Source organism: Sebastes fasciatus, chromosome 5, assembly GCF_043250625.1.
Source record: "Sebastes fasciatus isolate fSebFas1 chromosome 5, fSebFas1.pri, whole genome shotgun sequence".
In the NCBI taxonomy this organism is placed as follows: domain Eukaryota; kingdom Metazoa; phylum Chordata; class Actinopteri; order Perciformes; family Sebastidae; genus Sebastes; species Sebastes fasciatus.
Window position 1 is genome coordinate 4,524,425 of NC_133799.1, and position 15,064 is coordinate 4,539,488.

The 15,064-nt window shown below is 41.3% G+C and overlaps 1 protein-coding gene across 13 annotated transcripts in view; it reads right to left on the minus strand.

Moving 5' to 3' along the window:
* Positions 1–15,064, minus strand: part of ptprsa (protein tyrosine phosphatase receptor type Sa) — a 278,016-nt gene that overhangs the window by 210,507 nt on the left and 52,445 nt on the right. The gene's annotated exons all lie outside the window — the stretch shown is intronic.

Here is a 15,064-nt window from a genome sequence, read left to right on the forward strand (position 1 = left end):
TAAAGTGATGATGCATTCAGTGCAACAGAGTCAACTTCTCAGGGCCATGTGCACCGATATGATACAGAATATGTTAAAAAAAACATATCTCCATGTATTTGCATTGCCCTAATAATATAAGAGTAATGTACTTTGAGCTGCAGGGCCAGCTCTAGTCCTTTTGGTGCCATATAGGCAAAATTTGAATTTGGAGCATCGCAATGGTTTTGAGACATAAAATTAAGATTTTTTATTTTCATAAATAACGGTATTTACTATAATATTAATAAACAATTGATATTGGTTGGCTTAAAAGTGTTTATTCAGTTTCACTACAACGAGAGTTCTTTATTTATTTGTTCATTTGATACCTCAATGCAGAAAATGAGGACGGGTGCCCACAGGCATATTTTTTTTTCTTTTCTTTTAGAGGGCGACCAGTGCCCCCTAGAAGGTAGCGCCCTAAGCGACCGCCTATATGGCCTCTGCCTTAATCTGGCCCTGCCTTGAGCACTGAGATGCAATAAGTCCAACAAATGTGGCTAGTCAATGCAACTCTTTATGTTCTTAAATGAACCCATATGGGTGGAATAATCCATTTCTTTACATGTACAAATAAACTACACAGCGATGTTTAGGGTAGATAAAGAAAGTAGCCACGATCCATCCAGTTGCATCATAACTATACTTACCACAGAGCAGACTACACACTTTATACAGTGTGTGAACTGCACGTCAGGTAAAATACACGACTGGAACAAACAGGAATTATTCTATAACATGATCACAATTTGGAAAAGTTACTTAGTTTTAACTGTTTAATGAATATTTATTACTTTTCAGTGGCCACTCTGCCGTGACGTGTCCCGTTTGTCCTTGTCGCCATTTAAATTGCAAAACTAATCAAATTATCATGAATTTTCATTTCAATGATAATAAAAGTAACTTTTTGAGCTGCAATGTGCTTCATAACAGCAGCATCAAAACAAGCAAGCATCTGCAATAAAATGAAGTCTTGCTTGTATGCCAAATTCAAGAAAAGAAAGTTTTAAATTGATGTTCAACAGCTTTTGGTGAGAGGTATCACTCCTTTCACTTTGCTGTCCGTGAGGCGGGATTTGGACATGATTCCACCCAATCATATTGGCTTTGAGATGAAACGGCAGCTCTGATTGGCTGGTAAATTTGAATTTGAACAGTGACAGCTGGTGTCCAGTAGGGAGGCCAGACACAGACTGGAGACACTTCAGTCCACTGACCCACAGTCAGTTACCAGCAGCCAGCATGCAGCCAAACGTTAACTACATCTTTAGCTGAGGTCAGTTAAATTTTCTTTACTTTTGTTTGAGATTGTGTTCTAATCCAAATCTAATCCCTTCTGGCTCAGAAGAAGTGGTGAAAGTGACTAGCTGATTATGGGATTTACAAGTCATTTTGGCCTCTGAACAGAAAAAAAAGCTTGTACCCTAGCCCATAGGGGAGGGAATCACCAGAGGTTATCATGATACTTAAATCACGATAAGATCTTATTGCGATTTTAAACATTTTGCAGAGTATTGCGATAAGATATTTTGCGATTTATTACCATTTTCAACTGAAAATTATGCAGTTTGTCAACATCTGTTTTATCTAATAAGATACAGTTTTCACTCCGTTCATCTCAGAGTTTTCATTCACATATCTTGAGGTCAGAGGTCACGGGCCAGTTTCACCTTTGAAACTGACCATGCCAGTTTTTCCCTGCCTAACTTTGGAGCGTTATTTAGCATTCTTCCCGACAAGCTAACATGACATGCTTGGTACCAATCGATTTCTTAGGTTTTTTAGTTTCATATCGTACCAGTATCTTCACTCTAGCTTTAAGACCGTAACAACGGCTGAAAGACAGAATAGCGGCCTTCGGACTGTTAAGAGCTTTATAGTTTATGATAAAAGATCGCTACTTGACGTTCGTGTATCGATACAATTTTGCAAAATAATGTGATGTTATGCTATATCAATTTTCCACCCCTATTAGCCCAGACACAACTGCTCAGCTGAAAAATGCCGGTCACTGGCAATGTCAAATCACCTTCCTGGAGCACTAAGGACCAAGGTGTATGATGGGAAATTGAAGGAAATGTGATTGAATTTGTCAGTCTTTGGAATGGGGCTACAATTTGTGAGGCACAGTGCCTCAAATGAAAGGCCTCTCCCGCCCAATTGGAAGGAGAGTAGCAATATATTTTGTGTGAACTTTTCAAGGTATGCAGGCAGTAATGGATGGGAACAGGCCCTTTTTTTAAAAGACCCATCTTAGCTGTGTGTTGGCAGAAAGCCATCCTGAGCCACAAGCAATCCTCCACTGCCCTCTCTCTGCTCTTTGTTTAAAACCCAGCGTGACATGTAACACACCATAAAGAGGTGTAAAAGGTTGCGAGGGGGGTCTAATCAATTTAACTAGTGAGTAAAAATCATGCATTTATGTTACGTAGATTTCTCCCTTGGCCTCTTATTCACACTACAGCCCCTTATTTAATCAGGTCGGTAAATCTTAGCGGCAACCCAGAGCTCTCACCGCCAGTCCCCTGGTGGCGTGAGCCTTAACATGGTAAATTTCACTCGGGTAGGGAAATGCGCTCAGTGGCCGAGGCTAGTGCTTTAGAAGGATAAAAAGAGCACTTACCGCCTGACATGTGCAATCCATAACAGAATAATGAGACTCCTCCACACTAGGAGCTCTCTTCCCCGGCTCTCCCTCTCCCTCTCCACTTTTTGTTTTCCTTGTGAGTGTTCATAAATGCCATGTAAATTCAGCGAGCGGAAGATGTGGCGAGTGCTCGAGGGAAAGCGCTTAATCGTTTGCGTCTTGTTACCGAATCGTGTAACAGCATGTACTGTGTGAAGACGCTCCAAACGACCAGTGAACCTTGTTGAAGCTACTGGCCTCCTTCTGTCAGCTGTTATGTCTCAGAGTGAAGGTGATCCTTCGCCGCGATGTCTGCTTATCACTGTTCTCCAACAGAAAACACCAGCGTGAGGGGAGAAGAATGCTTCTCAAATTATACAGAAGTACTTCTACATTATGTACGCAGTATAGATATTTACCTGGTTTTACAGGACTTGGGGTCGTGAAACTCAACATTAACATGATATGGATATCCACAGACATAGAAAAGTTTGCAGATTGTAATATAGTTTTGAACATCTAAAGTTCTTATGAAATAAATACACAGATTATAATTTATTCAGAATGTAGCTCCACTGGTATCGTGGTGTGATCTTCCTCATATAAAAAAAATATGATACATAGTAAACAATAACCTCGCCTAGTTGGTGACCGTAATTTCTTTAAAAATTCATTAGCCACACTATTAGGAGAGCATTAGTTTTTGGCTTACCCCCCTTAGAGGAACAGTGTGTAGAATTTAGGGGGATCTATTGGCCGAAATGGAACATAACATTAACAAGTATGTTTTCTTTAGTGTATAATAACCTGAAACTAATAATCTCTTCGTTTTTTCGTTACCTTAAAATGTGTAGTTTATATCTACATACAGAGCGGGTCCTCTTCACTGAGCCGGCCGCCATGTTTCTATAGTAGCCCAGAACGGACAAACCAAATACTAGGGCTGTGTATTGGCAAGAATCTGGTGATACGATACATATCACGATACAGGGGGAACGATTCAATATATTGCGATATATTGTGATACCTTAAGCAAGGCAATATATTGCAATTTTTTTAACCTAATTTTAGGAAAACTGTCATAGTAAAAAGAACACCACCTTATGCATACAGTCTGAGTTAAAAACAAAGTTTACTTTTTCATGCAATCAGAACAGTGGGATCTGCATTTGCCTTCATCACAGTCGCTGTAACATCCAACATCGTAGCACTACTTTGAGAGGGCACATGCACTGAGAGTGTGCATCTCTTTACAAATGAAATAAAGTCTTGACTGCATGTAAACTGGTATTAATTAAAAATCAATACTGCATTTTTGAGAACCGATACAGTATCACAAAACATAGTAGTAAAAGGTCAGCAACTGTATCGTTAACAAAAAAGTTCTTCCTTCAATATATCACTGCTTCTATTTACAGAAGCCAACAAAAGAGCGGAGTGTTACAAACTTATCAACACTGCCAAAGTTTAGCTTGTCCAGATTTACGTGCATACTTACAATTCTTTCTGGTCCCCTGTCCTGTTTTTAACTCCATGTGAGACTTCTTCTCCTTATTGTCTCCCTGCTCCCCTCCGTTCATCTGTCACCCCTAGGGGTTGAGGCACAATCACCTCCGATAGCAGCGGGCCATCGCTCACCCTGTCCCTGGAGGCGACAGCCCACTTACTGCCAGCCCGCGCTCAAATGGAGGACATTTCATCACCCCGCCGAAAAACACAATTAAAAACGTGCGCACCCGGCCCTCAAGAGCCACCCCCAGTCGTAAGTTTAGTTACTGTGCCTCACCCTCTCAGATATTAACTCTCGCTTGTGGTTGAGTGTTTGTCAGCGAAGTTGGAAAGTGCTACGTGGTGTTTGAGTGCGAACGAGACACTGGGAGGAAGAGAGAAAGTGGACCGGCGCTCAGCGCTCACCCATCTCAGAGAGAAGAGCGGTGGACATGAAGCCTCAACAGTTAGCTGATAAGTGACTGTGCTCTGGGCTACAATCCTTTTTCTCCCTGCAAGCCAAAATGGAGGATAGCGTGCTGGGGTTTGTGTTGATGGGTAATTTGCTTAACACACACACACACACATACTGTACACACACACAGCAGGCAGGAACACAGGCAGACTGACGGCTATTAGAGTGCAACGATGCTCCCTTTTATCTCCCACCACGATAGAGATCTACAAAGAGCTCGAGAGAGATTATGAATTCATTACCTTGATACACAAGTGAGCACGGCGATAGACAGGAGTTTGAGAATGGAGATGGGAGCTCGCTGGGTGTACTGGGAGGGGCAGGGATAGGAATGCAATAAATGACATGCTGCTGGGTAAATCTGTTAATTCTCTCTGCATTTTTATGAATTTCCGAGCTGTTCAGATGCCATGATGTTACATCGAGTGCATTTCTCGGTGAAACACACATGCATGTATGTGTGTTTCATTAGAGCAGTGGTTCCCAACCCTTTTCCTTAAGGAACCCCTTTTCTATCATTGAGTAAACTGACGACCCCTGACTAAGTGACATATTTTATGGCTATTACATCACAGATGAGTTATATTAGCTCTTTGGTTGTTTTAACGGTATGTTTTTCTAATGTGTTCAGGTCTCTTATCCTGTGAGTTTTTTTTTTTTTAAATTTATATCTTAAATAATAATCCAAACTTTAACATGACAATTTCATTTAGTTTTCCCTCTGAGACCCACAATAGAACCTTTTTTGTCTTATTTAAGGGGGGTACAGGGGGTCTTTAGGGGGTGATAGCAGGTCAACAGTACATGTAACATATAATTGGTGTACATCATCTGAAAGCTGGGAACCTGAAGATTAATTGGAAATGCTCAGCATTGTGTGTCAAATTGTTCTAGTTATAAATCAGAAATAAACATGAATGAATGAATTAGTTATTTAAAATTAATTGTAAAAGTGTATGAGGGCTTAGAACATTGTGATCGAAGTAGACAATGCTATATTATGTCTCATAAGTTGTTGCAGCAATTTTCGGGTTAATACCATTTGTTACACAGATTTGGTGCTAAATTTAACAATTTTTTACCTATCGAGAATTGATAAAAAATGATCAATAATCCTTTAAAAATACCACATTAAGACACCAAGACCTTGAGGAACACCAAAGAAAAAGCCATGCTGGGATTTGGAATCAAAAACGTTTGACATTTAGAGATTTCTGGAAGAATTGCATTTTTTGACGATTGGATGGCGAGCACTTCTGTTGTGGAAACTGCTCAGAAACCCCTTTATTGTCAATCTACCTATGAAAGCCATCCATCCTCTGAATGCTCTAGGTCTTTAGTTTGTGGATGTAAAGTTTCATGAGGCTGTGATTATCCTAGAGGTCACCAGAGGTCATTTTATATATATAAGTGAGGTCAAGTTTAAAAAAATGGTCTCACAACAATGAAATGGCTAGTATGGGGACTAACATCATCACACATGAATACAGCCGTTGGATCCACAAGAGTCTCAGCTTTACAGTTATACCCAATTTATGTAATAATAATAAAATAATAATTTTAAGTTTTCTTCCATTTTCCTACTAACAACACAAGCAGTGTGGCACCTGTAAACCTGTGTTATTTTTTTGGGGGGAGGGGATTTTGGTGACATTTTGGTGACATTTTGGTGCTGCTTCTCACTGGTGTTGTGTTTTAAATTACTCACTCCTCAGAGAAATGTGAGTAAAATCCCATTGTTGTGCATTTAATTTGCCATTAAATGCATCGTGGCACGATTGCCCAATAAGCGTCCCACTTAACAAGTCTAATAATAGTCTTTGTGGTGAAGACATCAGATAAATGCCTAAATTATAAAGTGCTGTTTGTTAGTACTATAATGCATTAGAGCCAGGATAACCCTCTTGGAGGACTTTTCTGTTACCAAACACTCACTTACTCCTGCCTCTCTTTCTTCTTCAATTCTCCTGCATCTCTTTTAACCGGCTCGCTCTCAATATGGCTTTCTCTCAGAGAGTGTTTTACCTCCAGCTCTGTTGAACTCAGCTGACATTTGGAGGCAGGTGAAAGAGTGCAGCTAAATAAACCACAGAAGTTCACAAGAAAGAGAGAGGAGGACAGACGGAGACAAAAAGCCCAGACAGAGAGGGAGTGTTTTGTATTACTGTGTTTAACTGTGTGTCCTGCGAATACTGTTAAACTGACAAGTGTTGTTTTATATGGCGCCCACTGCTGCTGCAGTGCATTTCAATTACCAAGTTGGCATTACTGGACTGAGCGGACAGTTAGTTTAACTGGGAATGTTGTAAACTAGTGAAGGTTTCATACGTTCTCCACTGGTGTGTGTAGCCTATCATATGCAGGGTTAGACCAGTATTTGCCTTTTATTACATGTTGTATATCAAATAGTTATGTTCCACCATGACTACAGCTACTCTATGTAGAAGAAGAGTGTAAAATCTGCAAGCACATTTGATTTTTAGAAAAAAAAAATTTTTTTAAATATTCCTGTAAAGAAAATAATGTATCCCAGAATTTCAGGGTATGGCTTACTTAAAGGGACTCTATGTAAGAATCAGAAATTGCTTGTTAACAGCGACACCTGTGGCCGTTAAGTCAATGAAAGTCAGCGCCCTGTTGCTCGCACTTGCGCTTGTGCTCGCTGTACATAGACATGAATGAGCATCGCTCAAAACAGTTAACAATGTTAGCTGACCAGACAAAGATCTCTCCATGAATAAAGTTGTAAGAAGAAAACACGGACAACTTCCAGACCAGACGACGCCGTGGTAGCGACCTGTCAATCACAATGTAGCCATGCCCTAAAGTATACCCTGCTTTATGGTCTATTTGACTCTAAATGGGACCATAATTTACTAAATGAACATCATGCTGTATTGAAGAAGACTTGAAACTAGAGATTGAGACCATAAACTCATGTTTACAATGTTTACTGAGGTAATAAATCCAGTGAGAAGTAGGCTCATTTTCTCATAGACTTCTACACAATCAGACTTCTTTTAGCAACCAGAGGAGTCGCCCCCTGCTGGCTATTAGAGAGAATGCAAGTTTAAGGCACTTCCGCATTGGCTTCACTTTTCAGACCCAGAGGTTGCTCATATGTCTGTGTTTTATGTCTTGATACAGTATGAGAGGCTTGCTAGGACTGCTGGTGTAAACAGCAATTCCTATCTTGTCTGGGATAAAATTGTAACAAATGTAAACTAAAAAAAACAGGGATCAGATATCAGCGTCATTGATGTAAAAAATTCTACTAACAGACATATAAAAGTCTTATAGCCTTATTATGCTCAGTGTTTTCTGTGCTGGCCTGTTATTAGTGTGGTAATAAGCACTTTTACTGAGTGATAAATACCTGTAATGTTATATCAACATATAAATCCATCTCTCAGCAAAGTTCGAAAACACATCTTTGATTGTTTGGCTGAATCAAACCCAGGGTATAATTTATGCTGCGTGGGGCGTTTTCATGCTGTAATATATCATTACTCTGTGTACATGTGTACGCGTAGCATCCCGTGAATATGTCTTTTGTAAGTGTGTGTGTGTGTGTGTGTGTGTGTGCCTCTGAGTGATTTTTAATGTGCTGTGTGTGCCCTTCACCGTGTGTGTATGTTCGAGAACATGTACCTTTCAATGTGTGTCATTGTATACAGTGTATACTGTATGTGAGTGCCATTAACGCTTTCGGGTCACTGTGCACGCGGCGCTGTGTGCGGATATGAGTGTGCCTTCCAGCAAGTGTTTGTGCACACGGTGTGAGAGAGCGCGCGTGCATTTCCTGCACCGCAGAGAGGCGGGTGAGCCAAGAGAGGCCAGGAGTGATGAGTGATGCCAGAGGTGGTTTTCTACCAACCCCTCCGCTGGCTTGCTGGCTCACTAATGGCCTCCTCAGTGGGTTGGCTGACCGACTTGCTGGCTCTCAGTGGCTCTGTCTTCCTTATTTGGTAGTGGGAGGGTGGGGGGATGGTGGCGGCGGTGGTGGTGGCGGTGGCGGCAGGGTAGTGGATGGGGGGGAGCAACGGTGCTCTGTTTACACGCAGGGTCAGAAGGTCAGAGCGCCAGAGTGCCATGGAGCAAACACAGATCACTTAAAGACAGTGAGAGAGAACGAGTCATCGCTTCGCCCGCCGTCAACTGGATGGATCGGGGCAGATTCGCCGTGGAAGAGTGTGATGGAATGTGTGTGTGTGTGAGAGAGGAGGGTGGATAGCAGTACATACTTTAGTGAAGCCCCTGGAAAAAAAGATAGCTTCTACAGGTAATGTTCACACACATACACACACTCTGTACTCTCTTTACCCTCTCTTGCTCTGAGGCCCTGGACAGTCGAGGGGAGTCAGTGGAAAGGAAATTAAAGGCAACCATCCTTATAGTTTTGCTCTTGTCCGCTTGACTGCCTGCATGCCTGCCTGCTTGCCTGCCTGCATTCCCTGGGCAATGTTTATGCTGTGCCCTGCCCAGGACAGAATAGATTCGCCCACACAGCACTGTGCTCTCAACCAGAACCTAAGTAGGTCTGGCAAGCCCGAGCCACAGTCCCATTCATTCTCACTCCTCTGGATTAGGCCCTACGGCCCGGGGCAGCGCAGCAATGACTACATTAATAGACCTAAGATAGCATCTCTCCACCCCACCCTAAAAATATCCGTCCCAGTCTTTCATATTAGGACACATCAGCAGGTTGTTTGCTTTCATCCATCCGCTTCCCCAAAAAGTTTAGCAGGAGAGTTCGCAAAACTACTTGAGGGCTAAGTGTTAAGTTTGGAGTGCCTGCAGGGTCAGCCAAAGCCCTCCAGCTGATAGGAAATGCAGTATAAGCATCAAACTCCAACCTGTAACAGGTTGTCAGAGGTGATGGTTGAGCTGCGCTGCACAAGTAATGACATAAATTAAAGCTTGGATGTGTTCCAAGTTCCAAAGAAACAAAATGAAAAAATACTGTCACGACATAAAAACAGAGAAGGGACCTTTTAAAATGCATCATGCTGCCTAGCTTCCCGCCATCACTGTGAGGAAAGCGTAATAAAGCGAAACATCTTTCATTCCCAAATGCCATGAAATTACATGCGCTGGCATAATCAAATTCATTACCTCCAAAACTTGAGGTCAATTTACATTTCTTTAAATGCCACTACAAATAAGTGGAGCGTATATAATTGAATAATGCTAATTCATCACCGTTCTCTCTTTATGATGTATATTAGGGTTGTTGCTAGTACTGTACACGAGCAGCGCTGTGAAGAGGGTGGCGGCTGCTCGCGGGGCACATTATCCAGCCTGTCAGACTCCCGGTGCCATGCTACGGATAACGGCGCTCGGAGAGAACACAGTGCCTCTTGACGCCAGCTGTAAAGATTAGCAGAGCTTTGTTTAATTGTACTGCTAACATCCTAGGAGCCACTTTAAAGCTGCTGCTCTCTTATTTCCTTAGAAACTGTCTTTAAAGCTCAGCCAACGGTGGCTGCTGCCTGTGCATTCAGGTGCAAAGGCCTTAGGGATTTGGCCAAGTCAGGTACATTCAGAGACCCCCCCACCCACCAGGGAGGCGCCTGAATCAGCAGCAGCGTGCGGCAATGCACAGGTAGGCATCAAACTGAGATAGATCTCAAATGTTAAAATGTAAACACCACAGACAGACCAACGACAGACAAATATTGGTAATGAAGAAATAACATGTTCTCATCCCAACTTGTCACATACTGCTGCTGTGTCACGCCCCTTGGCGTCGCTTTATTTTCGGCATCAAAACAACTATAGCTACCCTTGGCGTCACTTCAGGATTAACCAATAAAACCACTATAGTTAGGTTTAGGAAATAGCTACACGGTTGGGCTTAAATCTACTGCATTTGTACAGTGGAAATTACACTGAATGTTGTGAACAACGCACACAAACTAACAGCTGATTGTAACGTAACACATGGAACACAAACAGCGGTTGTTGGGCCCATCTTACACCCCCACTAGTGGCCCCTAGAGGCCATGTTTCCACATTAAGTCAATCAGACTGAGAGTGACAGTGACAAATAAACTGACGTAAATTGCCATCCTTAGTACCAAACACAATCACTCTTCGCACTAGTTGGGATAAACAACATCAAACACAATAGTCAATGACAGTTTGTCCCCATCTAGAGGTGGATATCTCGTTGTGCAAAATAAAACTTGCAAATTCCACCTGCTGGCAAAGTGCAATCTAACACCTGATGACCTTTTATCAGTGCACCACCGAAGATCCTCGCTGGAGGCTTAATGGTGGTCTGTAAAAGACCTGAAGCAGCTCAACAAAATACTTCTCCTGGTTTCCGGAATAATAAATAGTCAGGATCACATTTTTCAGAGACGTGTGTTTTATCTGCAGGCGATTAGACTCATCAATATGTTCGGCATGCAAGAATGCAAGGCGCCAATCTTATTTTAATGTGCAGTGTGGGTGTAATGTCATTGCTAGCATAACTGACTTCTTAATGTACAATGTCCTTCTTCCTGTGTGTGTGTGATGATTTTACTTTTCTTTTTTTAATGAAATGTCTAGGGTTTTTGCATAGAATACACTTTTAATATGCTTTTCAACGTGCAATCTTTTTACTGTTAAGTTTTTATTGTTATTATTATGTGCTCATTATTGTTGGTGGTAAAGTATCCAGAAGTGAAGCCAGATTTTATTGCATTGGAAGACACCTCTGTACTTGGTAATGCAGGTGACAAGAAACCGACCCCATTCTAAACCAACAAAATTAGCATTTTGACCTGGGATAGTCAAGAAGTCATGACAAGCTGATCAACATTTTTAAAATCTCCAGCAACAAATAATGTGAAAACTGGGATACAGATGAATACATCATGAATATATCAATCAAACTTGTTTACAGAGAGCAGATTTTAAAATTAAAATCTTGAAAATTCTCTGCAATTCCTTTGCTGATGTGTAAATGACACACAGTCGGGCAGTAAAACCCACCACTGTGCTCTCTCAGTTTCCAGCTTGTTGAGCCCGTGGCGGGGGGTCCAGATGTGCTATATCTCGCCTCTCCAAGTCAAATGAAGCAGGTCACCGAGGCCCCACTATCATCGCAGCCCAATATGCCAAATACAGCTGTTATATTATCAGGCTGGTGGCTTCCGGCGGCGAGGTGACGAGAAGCAGCCCCCCAACCCCCACCCGCTACACACGGAGAGGGGATGTCTGGGCCTGCATCTGCTCTGACTCCCATTAGCTCACACTCATCCGCAGTTTCTGCATGTCTACCGCTCTGCCAGCAGCACTAATAATCAAGTTATGATATGGAAATGAGGACGGGGTGTGCAGTGTATGTAATGGCCGTGGAGTCAACTACACTAGATATTTCAGATCAAAATTAAACTATCCACTGGAGTGGAGCCGGAGAGATGAGGACATTTCGCCAGACAACCGGGAGATTACATTTTGACCTGATGGTGTAATATCAGCATGAGTAAAATTAATCTACACGGACATACAGTGAACACATGTCACATGAAATGGTGAGGTTTCATTCCAAGATTGATCTACATTAGAAAACAGATTAGTGTTTATTATAAAAAAAAAAAAACAGAGGTAATTGTAATTTGTAAAATGTCACCAGTTTGTAAGAATAGGTTGTCTTATTGTCTACAATTCTCCTTAATCATTTTGGAGATTAAGTCAGTTTAAGTGTGACGTGAGTCGACCTATTCTCAACGGTTTGTATGATATCTTGTGAAAAAGTTATTCCCCCTTTTTCGTTCATTTTCCTACGAATGTCCAGTAATACAAGTCAATTTCCGTTCCTTACATGCATCTGGTCTTTTCAAAATAAAGACTACTGTCTTCACAGGAAACAACTTGGTTGGGTTTAGGCAAGAAAATTACTTAGTTACGCGTAGGAAAAAATTAACTTGTTTAGGTTTAGGCAAGAAAACTATTTAGTTACGCTTAGGAAAAGATCAGCTTAGTTAGATTTAGGCAAGAAAACAATTTAGTTACGCTTAGGAAAAGATCAACTTGGTTAGGTTTAGGCAAGAAAACAATTTAGTTACGCTTAGGAAAAGATCAACTTGGTTAGGTTTAGGCAAGAAAACAATTTAGTTACGCTTAGGAAAAGATCAACTTGGTTAGGTTTAGGCAAGAAAACAATTTAGTTACGCTTAGGAAAAGATCAACTTGGTTAGGCTTAGGCAAGAAAACAATTTAGTTACGCTTAGGAAAAGATCAACTTGGTTAGGTTTAGGCAGTACGAATGTTATGTGACAAATAAATCAATGTTAAAGGCAGGGTTGACGATGTTATCCAGTATACACTATTTGTTATATTGGTTGAAATGGTCTTTACACCCCGACAGCGATCCATTGATTATGAGCTCTGAAAAAGGACCGGAAAGAGCCGTCATCTGTAGCTGCTGTAATCCTGTAAAAATGTCTACCAATCACTGCCTCGCGGTCCGCTTGGAAAGAACCAATCAGATGCCTCCCTGCCTCCCTGCTCGTACTCTACCTTTGGCGTGCACCAGCCTGAACTCAAAGCGTGTCGCCGCTGCAAGTTTACCGAAGAACGGACGCTATATATCCTGGTTCATGATTATGTGAAATACATATATATTTATTTTGTGCATTACAGCACATTACTTTTCGTAGTTATTGCTACGAACAGTGTATGAGAACAGCCTGTGAGTGATTGAGATGAGTGATATATTGAGTACAAGAATGTGAACGATGATCAGCAGGCAAAGTATAACTTTTTAATCTTCTTGCTATAATGTTGCTATAATTATTTTACTTTTTTCTTTACTTCTCTGTGTGTGTGTGTTGGCTTGTATAAACTAGATGTGCTGTCATGTTGTCCAGGAATTTCCCGAATGAGAGATCTTAATCTCAAGAGACTATTCCAGTAAAATAAAAGTTAAATAAATAAACAAATGATACGAGACGAGTAGAATTAAAAGCAGGAGTTGATTTCAATTAAGGAAGGCCTTGGATGTTTTTTTCTTCTAATCTCGAGAGGATTGCAAACGCTGCTGCATACGGCGCAAACATAATTAATCAATTTCAAAGAGAGTACGTGTGGGAACCTTTTAAAATGAGTTCTGCACTTAGTGGTATGTACGCACCGACGTGAATATGAATTAACTCGGAAAAAAAGTCAGCCGACTGGGTACATTACACTTCTAAACTGATGGCTTCCAGGTCTGAAAACCACCAAGTTGAATAAAAGAAGTGCAGCGGTACAGGAGGAGCTCCTCAGTGGCAGCTTGCTGTGACAGGTAGATGATAGCTCTCTCTCCGCCTCAGCTCAGCTGTCAATACAGACGGACGAGTTCAGCACCGGAGAACGGAAATACGCGGAGGAAGATGACAGCGTACGATGTGTCATGTTATGGTGATTATTGGGAAGGGAATATAAGGACACTAGTCCCGCAGTGTCACTTTCCAACCAAACTCCAATAAACTTTTACATTGTTTTGCGGACGTCTTCACCCAGAATCGCTAACTTGAGTGCACACAAAATGTAAGGTGTGAATTCAGTGCCGTAACTTTTGGTGACTATGCAGAGGAATCTATTGATATATCCAGCTTTCTCGGGGTATTTTTCTTCTATTGTGTTGATTAATTGCTTCCTGTGCACTCTGTGAGACTCCATTAGTGACAGCAAAGCATTATTTATTAGAAAAACAGGAGTTATCTGCAGCTTCTCAATTAGGGGGAGATAAGATGCTGTCACAGCCTCACTTTGTGACAAACAGGTATTTTAACATAAAAAGACTTTGAATGGAAATTGTCACTTCGAAATCAATTCTGAGATAGCAGATGCATAGGGTTGCTTCCTGAGGCGGATCTACGGATGGGCCTGGATGTGTGCAGGTTGGACAGATTGACGGCTTGCCCACCCCATCAGATTCATGAAAAAATAAATAACAAATGCAGGGCGGCATGTGAGCAGTGCTCGAAGTGGGCCGGTACTTTTACATTTTACTCCTTGGCGTTTGCCTGCCCACCGTGACTTTTTTCTTGCGCACCGGCACTTCTCACAAGCTGGTGTTACTGGTGTTCAATTCATAATGATGATTCATAAAGGCGCATGTTTCATTGAATAAAGAAACATTTTTTAAAAGTTTTCTGAATCTGCTTTTCACAGGGCAAACATTTTGGTGAGAATTAAATGTTCAGATGAAGGCTGTGATATGTGTAAATAATGAAATACTTATTTAAATATAGCAAATATTGTCTTTAAGCTCTTTGGGCATTATCTATAGAAATAATAATGATGTGAAAAAAAAAAAAAAAAAACCTTCAAATTTTCTTCAAAGGACCCCAAACCTAATATCATCTGGTATCTTTTATTCATATAATTCTAAATCTAAACTTAAAAAAACTCAAATGCGTCCAGACCCAACCATTAGCCACATTCTGTATCTTCCACTGATTGCTTCAGACAAT